We start from the raw sequence: 21602 nt of genomic DNA, 5'->3' as shown, positions 1-21602 counted from the left end.
CAAATGTGAATTGTAGTTCAAAGACGCAACATTTGAAAATGGACCATTTTTTTCGTTTCTGAAGCATGTCGTAAGGGGGGGTGGTTATCTCTTTCGTCAAAAATCTGGCGTTTTCGCTTGAACAATAAAGACCTCCAAATGTTATTTTATTCACTTGCCGTGGAGGAGAAAAACTTTTTAAGGCCGCAGAGTGAGTAAATTGGCCATTTTCATTCACTTTTACCCATTTCTCAAATCTTGTGTTTAGGGCCCCTGGAAGCTTGAAAATCACTTTAAACATCTAATCTTATCTCTAAAAGTGATTTCCACGTACAAATGTGAATTGTAGTTCAAAGACGCAACATTTGAAAATGGACCATTTTTTACGTTTCTGAAGCATGTCGTAAGGGGGGGTGGTTATCTCTTTCATCAAAAATCTGGCGTTTTTGATTGAACAATAAAGGCCTCAAAATGTTATTTAATTCACTTCCCGTGGAGGAGAAACACTTTTTAAGGCCTCAGAATGAGTAAATTGGCCATTTCCATTCACTTTTACCCATTCCTCAAATCTTGTGTTTAAGGCCCCTGGAAGCATGAAAATCACTTTTAACATCTCATTTTATCTTTAAAAGTGATTTTCCACATACAAATGTGAATTGTAGTTCAAAGAGGCAACATTTGAAAATGGACCATTTTTTTTGTTTCTGAAGCATGTCGTGAGGGGGGGTGGTTATCTCTTTCATCAAAAATCGGGCGTTTTTGATTGAACAATAAAGGCCTACAAATGTTATTTAATTCGCTTCCCGTGGAGTAGAAATACTTTTTAAGGCCGCAGAGTGAGTAAATTGGCCATTTTCATTCACTTTTACCCATTCCTCAAATCTTGTGTTTAAGGCCCCTGGAAGCATGAAAATCACTTTAAACATCTCATTTTTTCTTTAAAAGTGATTTTCCACGTACAAATGTGAATTGTAGATCAAAGAGGCAACATTTGAAAACGGACCATTTTTTTCGTTTCTGAAGCATGTCGTAAGGGGGGGTGGTTATCTCTTTCACCAAAAAATGGGCGTTTTTGATTGAACAATAAAGGCCTCCAAATGTTATTTTATTCAATTCCAGTGGAGTAGAAACACTTTTTAAGGCCGCAGAGTGAGTAAATTGGCCATTTTCATTCACTTTTACCCATTCCAAAAATCTTGTGTTTAAGACCCCTGGACGCATGAAAATCACTTTAAACATATCATTTTATCTCTAAAAGTGATAATCCACATACAAATGTGAATTGTAGTTCAAAGATGCAACATTTGAAAATGAACCATTATTTTAGTTTCTGAAGCATGTCGTAAGGGGGGGTGGTTATCTCTTTCATCAAAAATCTGGCGTTTTTGATTGAACAATAAAGGCCTCCAAATGGTATTTTATTCACTTCCAGTGGAGGAGAAACACTTTTTAAGGCCTCAGAATGAGTGAATTGGCCATTTCCATTCACTTTTACCCATTCCTCAAATCTTGTGTTTAAGGCCCCTGGAAGCATGAAAATCACTTTAAACATCTCATTTTTTCTTTAAAAGTGATTTTCCACATACAAATGTGAATTGTAGTTCAAAGAGGCAACATTTGAAAACGTAACATTTTTTTCGTTTCTGAAGCATGTCGTAAGGGGGGGTGGTTATCTCTTTCACCAAAAAATGGGCGTTTTTGATTGAACAATAAAGGCCTCCAAATGTTATTTTATTCACTTCCCGTGGAGTAGAAACACTTTTTAAGGCCGCAGAGTGAGTAAATTGGCCATTTTCATTCACGTTTTCCCATTCCTCAAATCTTGTGTTTAGGGCCCGGGGACGCTTGAAAATCACTTCAAACATCTAATTTTATCTCTAAAAGTGATTATCCACGTACAAATGTGAATTGTAGTTCAAAGACGCAACATTTGAAAATGGACCATTTTTTTCGTTTCTGAAGCATGTCGTAAGGGGGGGTGGTTATCTCTTTCATCAAAAATCGGGCGTTTTTGATTGAACAATAAAGGCCTACAAATGTTATTTAATTCGCTTCCCGTGGAGTAGAAATACTTTTTAAGGCCGCAGAGTGAGTAAATGGCCATTTTCATTCACTTTTACCCATTCCTCAAATCTTGTGTTTAAGGCACCTGGAAGCATGAAAATCACTTTAAACATCTCATTTTTTCTTTAAAAGTGATTTTCCACGTACAAATGTGAATTGTAGTTCAAAGAGGCAACATTTGAAAACGGACCATTTTTTTCGTTTCTGAAGCATGTCGTAAGGGGGGGTGGTTATCTCTTTCACCAAAAAATGTGCGTTTTTGATTGAACAATAAAGGCCTCCAAATGTTATTTTATTCACTTCCAGTGGAGTAGAAACACTTTTTAAAGCCGCAGAGTGAGTACATTGGCCATTTTCATTCACTTTTAGCCATTCCAAAAATCTTGTGTTTAAGACCCCTGGACGCATGAAAATCACTTTAAACATATCATTTTATCTCTAAAAGTGATAATCCACATACAAATGTGAATTGTAGTTCAAAGATTCAACATTTGAAAATGAACCATTTTTTTTGTTTCTGAAGCATGTCGTAAGGGGGGGTGGTTATCTCTTTCATCAAAAATCGGGCATTTTTGATTGAACAATAAAGGCCTACAAATGTTATTTAATTCACTTTCTGGGGTGGAGAAAAACTTTTTAAGGCCTCAGAGAGAATAAATTGGCCATTTTCATTCACGTTTTCCCATTCCTCAAATCTTGTGTTTAGGGCCCGGGGAAGCTTGAAAATCACTTCAAACATCTAATTTTATCTCTAAAAGTGATTATCCACGTACAAATGTGAATTGTAGTTCAAAGACGCAACATTTGAAAATGGACCTTTTTTTCGTTTCTGAAGCATGTCGTAAGGGGGAGTGGTTATCTCTTTCGTCAAAAATCTGGCGTTTTCGCTTGAACAATAAAGACCTCCAAATGTTATTTTATTCACTTGCCGTGGAGGAGAAAAACTTTTTAAGGCCGCAGAGTGAGTAAATTGGCCATTTACATTCACTTTTACCCATTTCTCAAATCTTGTGTTTAGGGCCCCTGGAAGCTTGAAAATCACTTTAAACATCTAATCTTATCTCTAAAAGTGATTTTCCACGTACAAATGTGAATTGTAGTTCAAAGACGCAACATTTGAAAATGGACCATTTTTTTCGTTTTTGAAGCATGTCGTAAGGGGGGGTGGTTATCTCTTTCATCAAAAATCGGGCGTTTTTGATTGAACAATAAAGGCCTACAAATGTTATTTAATTCGCTTCCCGTGGAGTAGAAATACTTTTTAAGGCCGCAGAGTGAGTAAATTGGCCATTTTCATTCACTTTTACCCATTCCTCAAATCTTGTGTTTAAGGCACCTGGAAGCATGAAAATCACTTTAAACATCTCATTTTTTCTTTAAAAGTGATTTTCCACGTACAAATGTGAATTGTAGTTCAAAGAGGCAACATTTGAAAACGGACCATTTTTTTCGTTTCTGAAGCATGTCGTAAGGGGGGGTGGTTATCTCTTTCACCAAAAAATGGGCGTTTTTGATTGAACAATAAAGGCCTCCAAATGTTATTTTATTCACTTCCAGTGGAGTAGAAACACTTTTTAAAGCCGCAGAGTGAGTAAATTGGCCATTTTCATTCACTTTTAGCCATTCCAAAAATCTTGTGTTTAAGACCCCTGGACGCATGAAAATCACTTTAAACATATCATTTTATCTCTAAAAGTGATAATCCACATACAAATGTGAATTGTAGTTCAAAGATGCAACATTTGAAAATGAATCATTTTTTTTGTTTCTGAAGCATGTCGTAAGTGGGGGTGGTTATCTCTTTCATCAAAAATCGGGCATTTTTGATTGAACAATAAAGGCCTACAAATGTTATTTAATTCACTTTCTGGGGTGGAGAAAAACCTTTTAAGGCCTCAGAGTGAATAAATTGGCCATTTTCATTCACGTTTTCCCATTCCTCAAATCTTGTGTTCAGGGCCCGGGGAAGCTTGAAAATCACTTCAAACATCTAATTTTATCTCTAAAAGTGATTATCCACGTACAAATGTGAATTGTAGTTCAAAGACGCAACATTTGAAAATGGACCATTTTTTTCGTTTCTGAAGCATGTCGTAAGGGGGGGTGGTTATCTCTTTCGTCAAAAATCTGGCGTTTTCGCTTGAACAATAAAGACCTCCAAATGTTATTTTATTCACTTGCCGTGGAGGAGAAAAACTTTTTAGGCCGCAGAGTGAGTAAATTGGCCATTTTCATTCACTTTTACCCATTTCTCAAATCTTGTGTTTAGGGCCCCTGGAAGCTTGAAAATCACTTTAAACATCTAATCTTATCTCTAAAAGTGATTTTCCACGTACAAATGTGAATTGTAGTTCAAAGACGCAACATTTGAAAATGGACCATTTTTTACGTTTCTGAAGCATGTCGTAAGGTGGGGTGGTTATCTCTTTCATCAAAAATCTGGCGTTTTTGATTGAACAATAAAGGCCTCCAAATGTTATTTAATTCACTTCCCGTGGAGGAGAAACACTTTTTAAGGCCTCAGAATGAGTAAATTGGCCATTTCCATTCACTTTTACCCATTCCTCAAATCTTGTGTTTAAGGCCCCTGGAAGCATGAAAATCACTTTAAACATCTCATTTTATCTTTAAAAGTGATTTTCCACATACAAATGTGAATTGTAGTTCAAAGAGGCAACATTTGAAAATGGACCATTTTTTTCGTTTCTGAAGCATGTCGGAAGGGGGGGTGGTTATCTCTTTCATCAAAAATCGGGCGTTTTTGATTGAACAATAAAGGCCTACAAATGTTATTTAATTCGCTTCCCGTGGAGTAGAAATACTTTTTAAGGCCGCAGAGTGAGTAAATTGGCCATTTTCATTCACTTTTACCCATTCCTCAAATCTTGTGTTTAAGGCACCTGGAAGCATGAAAATCACTTTAAACATATCATTTTATCTCTAAAAGTGATAATCCATATACAAATGTGAATTGTAGTTCAAAGATGCAACATTTGAAAATGAACCATTATTTTCGTTTCTGAAGCATGTCGTAAGGGGTGGTGGTTATCTCTTTCATCAAAAATCTGGCGTTTTTGATTGAACAATAAAGGCCTCCAAATGTTATTTAATTCACTTCCCGTGGAGGAGAAACACTTTTTAAGGCCTCAGAATGAGTAAATTGGCCATTTCCATTCACTTTTACCCATTCCTCAAATCTTGTGTTTAAGGCCCCTGGAAGCATGAAAATCACTTTAAACATCTCATTTTATCTTTAAAAGTGATTTTCCATATACAAATGTGAATTGTAGTTCAAAGAGGCAACATTTGAAAATGAACCATTTTTTTCGTTTCTGAAGCATGTCGTAAGGGGGGGTGGTTATCTCTTTCATCAAAAATCGGGCGTTTTTGATTGAACAATAAAGGCCTACAAATGTTATTTAATTCGCTTCCCGTGGAGTAGAAATACTTTTTAAGGCCGCAGAGTGAGTAAATTGACCATTTTCATTCACTTTTACCCATTCCTCAAATCTTGTGTTTAAGGCACCTGGAAGCATGAAAATCACTTTAAACATCTCATTTTTTCTTTAAAAGTGATTTTCCACGTACAAATGTGAACTGTAGTTCAAAGAGGCAACATTTGAAAATGGACCAGTTTTTTTAGTTTCTGAAGCATGTCGTAAGGGGGGTGGTTATCTCTTTCATCAAAAATTGGGCGTTTTTGATTGAACAATAAAGGCCTACAAATGGTATTTAATTCACTTCCCGTGGAGGAGAAACACTTTTTAAGGCTGCAGAGTGAGTAAATTGGCCAGTTTCATTCACTTTTACCCATTCCTCAAATCTTGTGTTTAAGGCCCCTGGAAGCATGAAAATCACTTTAAACATCTCATTTTTTCTTTAAAAGTGATTTTCCACGTACAAATGTGAATTGTAGTTCAAAGATGCAACATTTGAAAACGGACCATTTTTTTCGTTTCTGAAGCATGTCGTAAGGGGGGGTGGTTATCTCTTTCACCAAAAAATGGGTATATTTGATTGAACAATAAAGGCCTCCAAATGTTATTTTATTCACTTCCAGTGGAGTAGAAAGACTTTTTAAAGCCGCAGAGTGAGTAAATTGGCCATTTTCATTCACTTTTACCAATTCCAAAAATCTTGTGTTTATGACCCCTGGACGCATGAAAATCACTTTAAACATATCATTTTATCTCTAAAAGTGATAATCCACATACAAATGTGAATTGTAGTTCAAAGATGCAACATTTGAAAATGAACCATTTTTTTTGTTTCTGAAGCATGTCGTAAGGGGGGTGGTTATCTCTTTCATCAAAAATCGGGCATTTTTGATTGAACAATAAAGGCCTACAAATGTTATTTAATTCACTTCCCGTGGAGGAGAAACACTTTTTAAGGCCGCAGAGTGAGTAAATTGGCCATTTTCATTCACTTTTACCCATTCCAAAAATCTTGTGTTTAAGACCCCTGGACGCATGAAAATCACTTTAAACATATCATTTTATCTCTAAAAGTGATAATCCACATACAAATGTGAATTGTAGTTCAAAGATGCAACATTTGAAAATGGACCATTTTTTACGTTTCTGAAGCACGTCGTAAGGGGGGGTGGTTATCTCTTTCATCAAAAATCGGGCGTTTTTGATTGAACAATAAAGGCCTACAAATGTTATTTAATTCGCTTCCCGTGGAGTAGAAATACTTTTTAAGGCTGCAGAGTGAGAAAATTGGCCATTTTCATTCACTTTTACCCATTCCTCAAATCTTGTGTTTAAGACCCCTGGACGCATGAAAATCACTTTAAACATATCATTTTATCTCTAAAAGTGATAATCCACATACAAATGTGAATTGTAGTTCAAAGATGCAACATTTGAAAATGAACCATTATTTTCGTTTCTGAAGCATGTCGTAAGGGGGGGTGGTTATCTCTTTCATCAAAAATCTGGCATTTTTGATTGAACAATAAAGGCCTCCAAATGTTATTTAATTCACTTCCCGTGGAGGAGAAACACTTTTTAAGGCCTCAGAATGAGTAAATTGGCCATTTCCATTCACTTTTACCCATTCCTCAAATCTTGTGTTTAAGGCCCCTGGAAGCATGAAAATCACTTTAAACATATCATTTTATCTTTAAAAGTGATTTTCCACATACAAATGTGAATTGTAGTTCAAAGAGGCAACATTTGAAAATGGACCAGTTTTTTTAGTTTCTGAAGCATGTCGTAAGGGGGGGTGGTTATCTCTTTCATCAAAAATTGGGCGTTTTTGATTGAACAATAAAGGCCTACAAATGTTATTTAATTCACTTCCCGTGGAGGAGAAACACTTTTTAAGGCCGCAGAGTGAGTAAATTGGCCAGTTTCATTCACTTTTACCCATTCCTCAAATCTTGTGTTTAAGGTCCCTGGAAGCATGAAAATCACTTTAAACATCTCATTTTTTCTTTAAAAGTGATTTTCCACGTACAAATGTGAATTGTAGTTCAAAGAGGCAACATTTGAAAACGGACCATTTTTTTCGTTTCTGAAGCATGTCGTAAGGGGGGGTGGTTATCTCTTTCATCAAAAATCGGGCATTTTTGATTGAACAATAAAGGCCTACAAATGTTATTTAATTCACTTTCTGGGGTGGAGAAAAACTTTTTAAGGCCTCAGAGTGAATAAATTGGCCATTTTCATTCACGTTTTCCCATTCCTCAAATCTTGTGTTTAGGGCCCGGGGACGCTTGAAAATCACTTCAAACATCTAATTTTATCTCTAAAAGTGATTATCCACGTACAAATGTGAATTGTAGTTAAAAGACGCAACATTTGAAAATGGACCATTTTTTTCGTTTCTGAAGCATGTCGTAAGGGGGGGTGGTTATCTCTTTCGTCAAAAGTCTGGCGTTTTCGCTTGAACAATAAAGGCCTCCAAAAGTTATTTTATTCACTTGCCGTGGAGGAGAAAAACTTTTTAAGGCCGCAGAGTGAGTAAATTGGCCATTTTCATTCACTTTTACCCATTTCTCAAATCTTGTGCTAAGGGCCCCTGGAAGCTTGAAAATCACTTTAAACATCTAATCTTATCTCTAAAAGTGATTTTCCACGTACAAATTTGAATTGTAGTTAAAAGACGCAACATTTGAAAATGGACCATTTTTTACGTTTCTGAAGCATGTCGTAAGGGGGGGTGGTTATCTCTTTCATCAAAAATCTGGCGTTTTTGATTGAACAATAAAGGCCTCCAAATGTTATTTAATTCGCTTCCCGTGGAGTAGAAACACTTTTTAAGGCTGCAGAGTGAGTAAATTGGCCAGTTTCATTCACTTTTACCCATTCCTCAAATCTTGTGTTTAAGGCCCCTGGAAGCATGAAAATCACTTTAAACATCTCATTTTTTCTTTAAAAGTGATTTTCCACGTACAAATGTGAATTGTAGTTCAAAGAGGCAACATTTGAAAACGGACCATTTTTTTCGTTTCTGAAGCATGTCGTAAGGGGGGGTGGTTATCTCTTTCACCAAAAAATGGGCGCTTTTGATTGAACAATAAAGGCCTCCAAATGTTATTTTATTCACTTCCAGTAGAGTAGAAACACTTTTTAAAGCCGCAGAGTGAGTAAATTGGCCATTTTCATTCACTTTTACCCATTCCAAAAATCTTGTGTTTATGACCCCTGGACGCATGAAAATCACTTTAAACATATCATTTTATCTCTAAAAGTGATAATCTACATACAAATGTGAATTGTAGTTCAAAGATGCAACATTTGAAAATGAACCATTTTTTTTGTTTCTGAAGCATGTCGTAAGGGGGGTGGTTATCTCTTTCATCAAAAACCGGGCATTTTTGATTGAACAATAAAGGCCTACAAATGTTATTTAATTCACTTTCTGGGGTGGAGAAAAACTTTTTAAGGCCTCAGAGTGAATAAATTGGCCATTTTCATTCACGTTTTCCCATTCCTCAAATCTTGTGTTTAGGGCCCGGGGAAGCTTGAAAATCACTTCAAACATCTAATTTTATCTCTAAAAGTGATTATCCACATACAAATGTGAATTGTAGTTCAAAGACGCAACATTTGAAAATGGACCATTTTTTACGTTTCTGAAGCATGTCGTAAGGGAGGGTGGTTATCTCTTTCGTCAAAAATCTGGCGTTTTCGCTTGAACAATAAAGACCTCCAAATGTTATTTTATTCACTTGCCGTGGAGGAGAAACACTTTTTAAGGCCGCAGAGTGAGTAAATTGGCCATTTCCATTCACTTTTACCCATTCCTCAAATCTTGTGTTTAAGGCCCCTGGAAGCATGAAAATCACTTTAAACATATAATTTTATCTTTAAAAGTGATTTTCCACATACAAATGTGAATTGTAGTTCAAAGAGGCAACATTTGAAAATGGACCATTTTTTTAGTTTCTGAAGCATGTCGTAAGGGGGGTGGTTATCTCTTTCATCAAAAATCGGGCGTTTTTGATTGAACAATAAAGGCCTACAAATGTTATTTAATTTGCTTCCCGTGGAGTAGAAACACTTTTTAAGGCCTCAGAATGAGTAAATAGGCCATTTCCATTCACTTTTACCCATTCCTCAAATCTTGTGTTTAAGGCCCCTGGAAGCATGAAAATCACTTTAAACATCTCATTTTATCTTTAAAAGTGATTTTCCACATACAAATGTGAATTGTAGTTCAAAGAGGCAACATTTGAAAATGGACCATTTTTTTCGTTTCTGAAGCATGTCGTAAGGGGTGGTGGTTATCTCTTTCATCAAAAATCGGGCGTTTTTGATTGAACAATAAAGGCCTACAAATGTTATTTAATTCACTTTCTGGGGTGGAGAAAAACTTTTTAAGGCCTCAGAGTGAATAAATTGGCCATTTTCATTCACGTTTTCCCATTCCTCAAATCTTGTGTTTAGGGCCCGGGGAAGCTTGAAAATCACTTCAAACATCTAATTTTATCTCTAAAAGTGATTATCCACGTACAAATGTGAATTGTAGTTCAAAGACGCAACATTTGAAAATGGACCTTTTTTTCGTTTCTGAAGCATGTCGTAAGGGGGAGTGGTTATCTCTTTCGTCAAAAATCTGGCGTTTTCGCTTGAACAATAAAGACCTCCAAATGTTATTTTATTCACTTGCCGTGGAGGAGAAAAACTTTTTAAGGCCGCAGAGTGAGTAAATTGGCCATTTTCATTCACTTTTACCCATTTCTCAAATCTTGTGTTTAGGGCCCCTGGAAGCTTGAAAATCACTTTAAACATCTAATCTTATCTCTAAAAGTGATTTTCCACGTACAAATGTGAATTGTAGTTCAAAGACGCAACATTTGAAAATGGACCATTTTTTCGTTTTTGAAGCATGTCGTAAGGGGGGGTGGTTATCTCTTTCATCAAAAATCGGGCGTTTTTGATTGAACAATAAAGGCCTACAAATGTTATTTAATTTGCTTCCCGTGGAGTAGAAATACTTTTTAAGGCCGCAGAGTGAGTAAATTGGCCATTTTCATTCACTTTTACCCATTCCTCAAATCTTGTGTTTAAGGCACCTGGAAGCATGAAAATCACTTTAAACATCTCATTTTTTCTTTAAAAGTGATTTTCCACGTACAAATGTGAATTGTAGTTCAAAGAGGCAACATTTGAAAACGGACCATTTTTTTCGTTTCTGAAGCATGTCGTAAGGGGGGGTGGTTATCTCTTTCACCAAAAAATGGGCGTTTTTGATTGAACAATAAAGGCCTCCAAATGTTATTTTATTCACTTCCAGTGGAGTAGAAACACTTTTTAAAGCCGCAGAGTGAGTAAATTGGCCATTTTCATTCACTTTTAGCCATTCCAAAAATCTTGTGTTTAAGACCCCTGGACGCATGAAAATCACTTTAAACATATCATTTTATCTCTAAAAGTGATAATCCACATACAAATGTGAATTGTAGTTCAAAGATGCAACATTTGAAAATCAATCATTTTTTTTGTTTCTGAAGCATGTCGTAAGTGGGGGTGGTTATCTCTTTCATCAAAAATCGGGCATTTTTGATTGAACAATAAAGGCCTACAAATGTTATTTAATTCACTTTCTGGGGTGGAGAAAAACCTTTTAAGGCCTCAGAGTGAATAAATTGGCCATTTTCATTCACGTTTTCCCATTCCTCAAATCTTGTGTTCAGGGCCCGGGGAAGCTTGAAAATCACTTCAAACATCTAATTTTATCTCTAAAAGTGATTATCCACGTACAAATGTGAATTGTAGTTCAAAGACGCAACATTTGAAAATGGACCATTTTTTTCGTTTCTGAAGCATGTCGTAAGGGGGGGTGGTTATCTCTTTCGTCAAAAATCTGGCGTTTTCGCTTGAACAATAAAGACCTCCAAATGTTATTTTATTCACTTGCCGTGGAGGAGAAAAACTTTTTAAGGCCGCAGAGTGAGTAAATTGGCCATTTTCATTCACTTTTACCCATTTCTCAAATCTTGTGTTTAGGGCCCCTGGAAGCTTGAAAATCACTTTAAACATCTAATCTTATCTCTAAAAGTGATTTTCCACGTACAAATGTGAATTGTAGTTCAAAGACGCAACATTTGAAAATGGACCATTTTTTACGTTTCTGAAGCATGTCGTAAGGTGGGGTGGTTATCTCTTTCATCAAAAATCTGGCGTTTTTGATTGAACAATAAAGGCCTCCAAATGTTATTTAATTCACTTCCCGTGGAGGAGAAACACTTTTTAAGGCCTCAGAATGAGTAAATTGGCCATTTCCATTCACTTTTACCCATTCCTCAAATCTTGTGTTTAAGGCCCCTGGAAGCATGAAAATCACTTTAAACATCTCATTTTATCTTTAAAAGTGATTTTCCACATACAAATGTGAATTGTAGTTCAAAGAGGCAACATTTGAAAATGGACCATTTTTTTCGTTTCTGAAGCATGTCGGAAGGGGGGGTGGTTATCTCTTTCATCAAAAATCGGGCGTTTTTGATTGAACAATAAAGGCCTACAAATGTTATTTAATTCGCTTCCCGTGGAGTAGAAATACTTTTTAAGGCCGCAGAGTGAGTAAATTGGCCATTTTCATTCACTTTTACCCATTCCTCAAATCTTGTGTTTAAGGCACCTGGAAGCATGAAAATCACTTTAAACATATCATTTTATCTCTAAAAGTGATAATCCATATACAAATGTGAATTGTAGTTCAAAGATGCAACATTTGAAAATGAACCATTATTTTCGTTTCTGAAGCATGTCGTAAGGGGTGGTGGTTATCTCTTTCATCAAAAATCTGGCGTTTTTGATTGAACAATAAAGGCCTCCAAATGTTATTTAATTCACTTCCCGTGGAGGAGAAACACTTTTTAAGGCCTCAGAATGAGTAAATTGGCCATTTCCATTCACTTTTACCCATTCCTCAAATCTTGTGTTTAAGGCCCCTGGAAGCATGAAAATCACTTTAAACATCTCATTTTATCTTTAAAAGTGATTTTCCATATACAAATGTGAATTGTAGTTCAAAGAGGCAACATTTGAAAATGAACCATTTTTTTCGTTTCTGAAGCATGTCGTAAGGGGGGGTGGTTATCTCTTTCATCAAAAATCGGGCGTTTTTGATTGAACAATAAAGGCCTACAAATGTTATTTAATTCGCTTCCCGTGGAGTAGAAATACTTTTTAAGGCCGCAGAGTGAGTAAATTGACCATTTTCATTCACTTTTACCCATTCCTCAAATCTTGTGTTTAAGGCACCTGGAAGCATGAAAATCACTTTAAACATCTCATTTTTTCTTTAAAAGTGATTTTCCACGTACAAATGTGAACTGTAGTTCAAAGAGGCAACATTTGAAAATGGACCAGTTTTTTTAGTTTCTGAAGCATGTCGTAAGGGGGGTGGTTATCTCTTTCATCAAAAATTGGGCGTTTTTGATTGAACAATAAAGGCCTACAAATGGTATTTAATTCACTTCCCGTGGAGGAGAAACACTTTTTAAGGCTGCAGAGTGAGTAAATTGGCCAGTTTCATTCACTTTTACCCATTCCTCAAATCTTGTGTTTAAGGCCCCTGGAAGCATGAAAATCACTTTAAACATCTCATTTTTTCTTTAAAAGTGATTTTCCACGTACAAATGTGAATTGTAGTTCAAAGATGCAACATTTGAAAACGGACCATTTTTTTCGTTTCTGAAGCATGTCGTAAGGGGGGGTGGTTATCTCTTTCACCAAAAAATGGGTATATTTGATTGAACAATAAAGGCCTCCAAATGTTATTTTATTCACTTCCAGTGGAGTAGAAAGACTTTTTAAAGCCGCAGAGTGAGTAAATTGGCCATTTTCATTCACTTTTACCAATTCCAAAAATCTTGTGTTTATGACCCCTGGACGCATGAAAATCACTTTAAACATATCATTTTATCTCTAAAAGTGATAATCCACATACAAATGTGAATTGTAGTTCAAAGATGCAACATTTGAAAATGAACCATTTTTTTTGTTTCTGAAGCATGTCGTAAGGGGGGTGGTTATCTCTTTCATCAAAAATCGGGCATTTTTGATTGAACAATAAAGGCCTACAAATGTTATTTAATTCACTTCCCGTGGAGGAGAAACACTTTTTAAGGCCGCAGAGTGAGTAAATTGGCCATTTTCATTCACTTTTACCCATTCCAAAAATCTTGTGTTTAAGACCCCTGGACGCATGAAAATCACTTTAAACATATCATTTTATCTCTAAAAGTGATAATCCACATACAAATGTGAATTGTAGTTCAAAGATGCAACATTTGAAAATGGACCATTTTTTACGTTTCTGAAGCACGTCGTAAGGGGGGGTGGTTATCTCTTTCATCAAAAATCGGCCGTTTTTGATTGAACAATAAAGGCCTACAAATGTTATTTAATTCGCTTCCCGTGGAGTAGAAATACTTTTTAAGGCTGCAGAGTGAGAAAATTGGCCATTTTCATTCACTTTTACCCATTCCTCAAATCTTGTGTTTAAGACCCCTGGACGCATGAAAATCACTTTAAACATATCATTTTATCTCTAAAAGTGATAATCCACATACAAATGTGAATTGTAGTTCAAAGATGCAACATTTGAAAATGAACCATTATTTTCGTTTCTGAAGCATGTCGTAAGGGGGGGTGGTTATCTCTTTCATCAAAAATCTGGCGTTTTTGATTGAACAATAAAGGCCTCCAAATGTTATTTAATTCACTTCCCGTGGAGGAGAAACACTTTTTAAGGCCTCAGAATGAGTAAATTGGCCATTTCCATTCACTTTTACCCATTCCTCAAATCTTGTGTTTAAGGCCCCTGGAAGCATGAAAATCACTTTAAACATATCATTTTATCTTTAAAAGTGATTTTCCACATACAAATGTGAATTGTAGTTCAAAGAGGCAACATTTGAAAATGGACCAGTTTTTTTAGTTTCTGAAGCATGTCGTAAGGGGGGGTGGTTATCTCTTTCATCAAAAATCGGGCGTTTTTGATTGAACAATAAAGGCCTACAAATGTTATTTAATTCACTTCCCGTGGAGGAGAAACACTTTTTAAGGCCGCAGAGTGAGTAAATTGGCCAGTTTCATTCACTTTTACCCATTCCTCAAATCTTGTGTTTAAGGTCCCTGGAAGCATGAAAATCACTTTAAACATCTCATTTTTTCTTTAAAAGTGATTTTCCACGTACAAATGTGAATTGTAGTTCAAAGAGGCAACATTTGAAAACGGACCATTTTTTTCGTTTCTGAAGCATGTCGTAAGGGGGGGTGGTTATCTCTTTCATCAAAAATCGGGCATTTTTGATTGAACAATAAAGGCCTACAAATGTTATTTAATTCACTTTCTGGGGTGGAGAAAAACTTTTTAAGGCCTCAGAGTGAATAAATTGGCCATTTTCATTCACGTTTTCCCATTCCTCAAATCTTGTGTTTAGGGCCCGGGGACGCTTGAAAATCACTTCAAACATCTAATTTTATCTCTAAAAGTGATTATCCACGTACAAATGTGAATTGTAGTTAAAAGACACAACATTTGAAAATGGACCATTTTTTTCGTTTCTGAAGCATGTCGTAAGGGGGGGTGGTTATCTCTTTCATCAAAAGTCTGGCGTTTTCGCTTGAACAATAAAGGCCTCCAAAAGTTATTTTATTCACTTGCCGTGGAGGAGAAAAACTTTTTAAGGCCGCAGAGTGAGTAAATTGGCCATTTTCATTCACTTTTACCCATTTCTCAAATCTTGTGCTTAGGGCCCCTGGAAGCTTGAAAATCACTTTAAACATCTAATCTTATCTCTAAAAGTGATTTTCCACGTACAAATTTGAATTGTAGTTAAAAGACGCAACATTTGAAAATGGACCATTTTTTACGTTTCTGAAGCATGTCGTAAGGGGGGGTGGTTATCTCTTTCATCAAAAATCTGGCGTTTTTGATTGAACAATAAAGGCCTCCAAATGTTATTTAATTCGCTTCCCGTGGAGTAGAAACACTTTTTAAGGCTGCAGAGTGAGTAAATTGGCCAGTTTCATTCACTTTTACCCATTCCTCAAATCTTGTGTTTAAGGCCCCTGGAAGCATGAAAATCACTTTAAACATCTCATTTTTTCTTTAAAAGTGATTTTCCACGTACAAATGTGAATTGTAGTTCAAAGAGGCAACATTTGAAAACGGACCATTTTTTTCGTTTCTGAAGCATGTCGTAAGGGGGGGTGGTTATCTCTTTCACCAAAAAATGGGCGCTTTTGATTGAACAATAAAGGCCTCCAAATGTTATTTTATTCACTTCCAGTAGAGTAGAAACACTTTTTAAAGCCGCAGAGTGAGTAAATTGGCCATTTTCATTCACTTTTACCCATTCCAAAAATCTTGTGTTTATGACCCCTGGACGCATGAAAATCACTTTAAACATATCATTTTATCTCTAAAAGTGATAATCTACATACAAATGTGAATTGTAGTTCAAAGATGCAACATTTGAAAATGAACCATTTTTTTTGTTTCTGAAGCATGTCGTAAGGGGGGTGGTTATCTCTTTCATCAAAAACCGGGCATTTTTGATTGAACAATAAAGGCCTACAAATGTTATTTAATTCACTTTCTGGGGTGGAGAAAAACTTTTTAAGGCCTCAGAGTGAATAAATTGGCCATTTTCATTCACGTTTTCCCATTCCTCAAATCTTGTGTTTAGGGCCCGGGGAAGCTTGAAAATCACTTCAAACATCTAATTTTATCTCTAAAAGTGATTATCCACATACAAATGTGAATTGTAGTTCAAAGACGCAACATTTGAAAATGGACCATTTTTTACGTTTCTGAAGCATGTCGTAAGGGAGGGTGGTTATCTCTTTCGTCAAAAATCTGGCGTTTTCGCTTGAACAATAAAGACCTCCAAATGTTATTTTATTCACTTGCCGTGGAGGAGAAACACTTTTTAAGGCCGCAGAGTGAGTAAATTGGCCATTTCCATTCACTTTTACCCATTCCTCAAATCTTGTGTTTAAGGCCCCTGGAAGCATGAAAATCACTTTAAACATATAATTTTATCTTTAAAAGTGATTTTCCACATACAAATGTGAATTGTAGTTCAAAGAGGCAACATTTGAAAATGGACCATTTTTTTAGTTTCTGAAGCATGTCGTAAGGGGGGTGGTTATCTCTTTCATCAAAAATCGGGCGTTTTTGATTGAACAATAAAGGCCTACAAATGTTATTTAATTCGCTTCCCGTGGAGTAGAAACACTTTTTAAGGCCGCAGAGTGAGTAAATTGGCCATTTTCATTCACTTTTACCCATTCGTCAAATCTTGTGTTTAAGACCCCTGGAAGCATGAAAATCACTTTAAACATCTCATTTTTTCTTTAAAAGTGATTTTCGACGTACAAATGTGAATTGTAGTTCAAAGAGGCAACATTTGAAAACGGACCATTTTTTTCGTTTCTGAAGCATGTCGTAAGGGGGGGTGGTTATCTCTTTCACCAAAAAATGGGCGTTTTTGATTGAACAATAAAGGCCTCCAAATGTTATTTTATTCACTTGCCGTGGAGGAGAAAAACTTTTTAAGGCCGCAGAGTGAGTAAATTGGCCATTTTCATTCACTTTTACCCATTTCTCAAATCTTGTGTTTAGGGCCCCTGGAAGCTTGAAAATCACTTTAAACATCTAATCTTATCTCTAAAAGTGATTTTCCACGTACAAATTTGAATTGTAGTTCAAAGACGCAACATTTGAAAATGGACCATTTTTTACGTTTCTGAAGCATGTCATAAGGGGGGGGTGGTTATCTCTTTCATAAAAAATCTGGCGTTTTTGATTGAACAATAAAGGCCTCCAAATGTTATTCAATTCACTTCCCGTGGAGGAGAAACACTTTTTAAGGCCTCAGAATGAGTAAATTGGCCATTTCCATTCACTTTCACCCATTCCTCAAATCTTGTGTTTAAGGCCCCTGGAAGCATGAAAATCACTTTAAACATCTCATTTTATCTTTAAAAGGGATTTTCCACATACAAATGTGAATTGTAGTTCAAAGAGGCAACATTTGAAAATGGACCATTTTTTTCGTTTCTGAAGCATGTCGTAAGGGGGGGTGGTTATCTCTTTCATCAAAAATCTGGCGTTTTTCATTGAACAATAAAGGCCTCCAAATGTTATTTAATTCACTTCCCGTGGAGGATAAACACTTTTTAAGGCCTCAGAATGAGTAAATTGGCCATTTCCATTCACTTTTACCCATTCCTCAAATCTTGTGTTTAAGGCCCCTGGAAGCATGAAAATCACTTTAAACATCTCATTTTATCTTTAAAAGTGATTTTCCACATACAAATGTGAATTGTAGTTCAAAGAGGCAACATTTGAAAATGGACCATTTTTTTCCTTTCTGAAGCATGTCGTAAGGGGGGGTGGTTATCTCTTTCATCAAAAATCGGGCGTTTTTGATTGAACAATAAAGGCCTACAAATGTTATTAAATTCGCTTCCCGTGGAATAGAAATACTTTTTAAGGCCGCAGAGTGAGTAAATTGGCCATTTTCATTCACTTTTACCCATTCCTCAAATCTTGTGTTTAAGGCCCCTGGAAGCATGAAAATCACTTTAAACATCTCATTTTTTCTTTAAAAGTGATTTTCCACGTACAAATGTGAATTGTAGTTCAAAGAGGCAACATTTGAAAACGGACCATTTTTTTCGTTTCTGAAGCATGTCGTAAGGGGGGGGGTGGTTATCTCTTTCACCAAAAAATTTGCGTTTTTGATTGAACAATAAAGGCCTCCAAATGTTATTTTATTCAATTCCAGTGGAGTAGAAACACTTTTTAAGGCCGCAGAGTGAGTAAATTGGCCATTTTCATTCACTTTTACCCATTTCAAAAATCTTGTGTTTAAGACCCCTGGACGCATGAAAATCACTTTAAACATATCATTTTATCTCTAAAAGTGATAATCCACATACAAATGTGAATTGTAGTTCAAAGATGCAACATTTGAAAATGAACCATTATTTTCGTTTCTGAAGCATGTCGTAAGGGGGGGCGGTTATCTCTTTCATCGAAAATCTGGCGTTTTTGATTGAACAATAAAGGCCTCCATATGTTATTTAATTCACTTTCTGGGGTGGAGAAAAACTTTTTAAGGCCTCAGAGAGAATAAATTGGCCATTTTCATTCACGTTTTCCCATTCCTCAAATCTTGTGTTTAGGGCCCGGGGAAGCTTGAAAATCACTTCAAACATCTAATTTTATCTCTAAAAGTGATTATCCACGTACAAATGTGAATTGTAGTTCAAAGACGCAACATTTGAAAATAGACCATTTTTTTCGTTTCTGAAGCATGTCGTAAGGGGGAGTGGTTATCTCTTTCGTCAAAAATCTGGCGTTTTCGCTTGAACAATAAAGACCTCCAAATGTTATTTTATTCACTTGCCGTGGAGGAGAAAAACTTTTTAAGGCCGCAGAGTGAGTAAATTGGCCATTTTCATTCACTTTTATCCATTTCTCAAATCTTGTGTTTAGGGCCCCTGGAAGCTTGAAAATCACTTTAAACATCGAATCTTATCTCTAAAAGTGATTTTCCACGTACAAATGTGAATTGTAGTTCAAAGACGCAACATTTGAAAATGGACCATTTTTTTCGTTTCTGAAGCATGTCGTAAGGGGGGGTGGTTATCTCTTTCATCAAAAATCGGGCGTTTTTGATTGAACAATAAAGGCCTACAAATGTTATTTAATTCGCTTCCCATGGAGGAGAAACACTTTTTAAGGCCGCAGAGTGAGTAAATTGGCCAGTTTCATTCACTTTTACCCATTCCTCAAATCTTGTGTTTAAGGCCCCTGGAAGCATGAAAATCACTTTAAACATCTCATTTTTTCTTTAAAAGTGATTTTCCACGTACAAATGTGAATTGTAGTTCAAAGAGGCAACATTTGAAAATGGACCATTTTTTTCGTTTCTGAAGCATGTCGTAAGGGGGGGTGGTTATCTCTTTCACCAAAAAATGGGCGTTTTTGATTGAACAATAAAGGCCTCCAAATGTTATTTTATTCACTTCCAGTGGAGTAGAAACACTTTTTAAAGCTGCAGAGTGAGTAAATTAGCCATTTTCATTCACTTTTACCCATTCCAAAAATCTTGTGTTTAAGACCCCTGGACGCATGAAAATCACTTTAAACATATCATTTTATCTCTAAAAGTGATAATCCACATACAAATGTGAATTGTAGTTCAAACATGCAACATTTGAAAATGAACCATTATTTTCGTTTCTGAAGCATGTCGTAAGGGGGGGTGGTTATCTCTTTAATCAAAAATCTGGCGTTTTTGATTGAACAATAAAGGCCTCCAAATGTTATTTAATTCACTTCCCGTGGAGGAGAAACACTTTTTAAGGCCTCAGAATGAGTAAATTGGCCATTTCCATTCACTTTTACCCATTCCTCAAATCTTGTGTTTAAGGCCCCTGGAAGCATGAAAATCACTTTAAACATATCATTTTATCTCTAAAAGTGATAATCCACATACAAATGTGAATTGTAGTTCAAAGATGCAACATTTGAAAATGAACCATTTTTTTCGTTTCTGAAGCATGTCGTAAGGGGGGGTGGTTATCTCTTTCACCAAAAAATGGGCGTTTTTGATTGAACAATAAAGGCCTCCAAATGTTATTTTATTCACTTCCAGTGGAGTAGAAACACTTTTTAAAGCTGCAGAGTGAGTAAATTGGCCATTTTCATTCACTTTTACCCATTCCAAAAATCTTGTGTTTAAGACCCCTGGACGCATGAAAATCACTTTAAACATATCATTTTATCTCTAAAAGTGATAATCCACATACAAATGTGAATTGTAGTTCTAAGAGGCAACATTTGAAAATGGACCAGTTTTTTTAGTTTCTGAAGCATGTCGTAAGGGGGGGTGGTTATCTCTTGCATCAAAAATCGGGCGTTTTTGATTGAACAATAAAGGCCTACAAATGTTATTTAATTCACTTCCCGTGGAGGAGAAACACTTTTTAAGGCCGCAGAGTGAGTAAATTGGCCATTTTCATTCACTTTTACCCATTCCCAAAATCTTGTGTTTAAGACCCCTGGACGCATGAAAATCACTTTAAACATATCATTTTATCTCTAAAAGTGATAATCCACATACAAATGTGAATTGTAGTTCAAAGATGCAACATTTGAAAATGAACCATTATTTTCGTTTCTGAAGCATGTCGTAAGGGGGGGTGGTTATCTCTTTCATCAAAAATCTGGCGTTTTTGATTGAACAATAAAGGCCTCCAAATGTTATTTAATTCACTTCCCGTGGAGGAGAAACACTTTTTAAGGCCTCAGAATGAGTAAATTGGCCATTTCCATTCACTTTTACCCATTCCTCAAATCTTGTGTTTAAGGCCCCTGGAAGCATGAAAATCACTTTAAACATATCATTTTTTCTTTAAAAGTGATTTTCCACGTACAAATGTGAATTGTAGTTCAAAGAGGCAACATTTGAAAACGGACCATTTTTTTCGTTTCTGAAGCATGTCGTAAGGGGGGGTGGTTATCTCTTTCATCAAAAATCGGGCATTTTTGATTGAACAATAAAGGCCTACAAATGTTATTTAATTCACTTTCTGGGGTGGAGAAAATCTTTTTAAGGCCTCAGAGTGAATAAATTGGCCATTTTCATTCACGTTTTCCCATTCCTCAAATCTTGTGTTTAGGGCCCGGGGACGCTTGAAAATCACTTCAAACATCTAATTTTATCTCTAAAAGTGATTATCCACGTACAAATGTGAATTGTAGTTAAAAGACGCAACATTTGAAAATGGACCATTTTTTTCGTTTCAGAAGCATGTCGGAAGGGGGGGTGGTTATCTCTTTCGTCAAAAGTCTGGCGTTTTCGCTTGAACAATAAAGGCCTCCAAAAGTTATTTTATTCACTTGCCGTGGAGGAGAAAAACTTTTTAAGGCCGCAGAGTGAGTAAATTGGCCATTTTCATTCACTTTTACCCATTTCTCAAATCTTGTGTTTAGGGCCCCTGGAAGCTTGAAAATCACTTTAAACATCTAATCTTATCTCTAAAAGTGATTTTCCACGTACAAATTTGAAT

Source organism: Triturus cristatus, chromosome 10 (assembly GCF_964204655.1).
Source record: "Triturus cristatus chromosome 10, aTriCri1.1, whole genome shotgun sequence".
NCBI classification, from domain to species: Eukaryota; Metazoa; Chordata; class Amphibia; order Caudata; family Salamandridae; genus Triturus; species Triturus cristatus.
Note: the sequence above shows the minus strand (reverse complement) of the source record.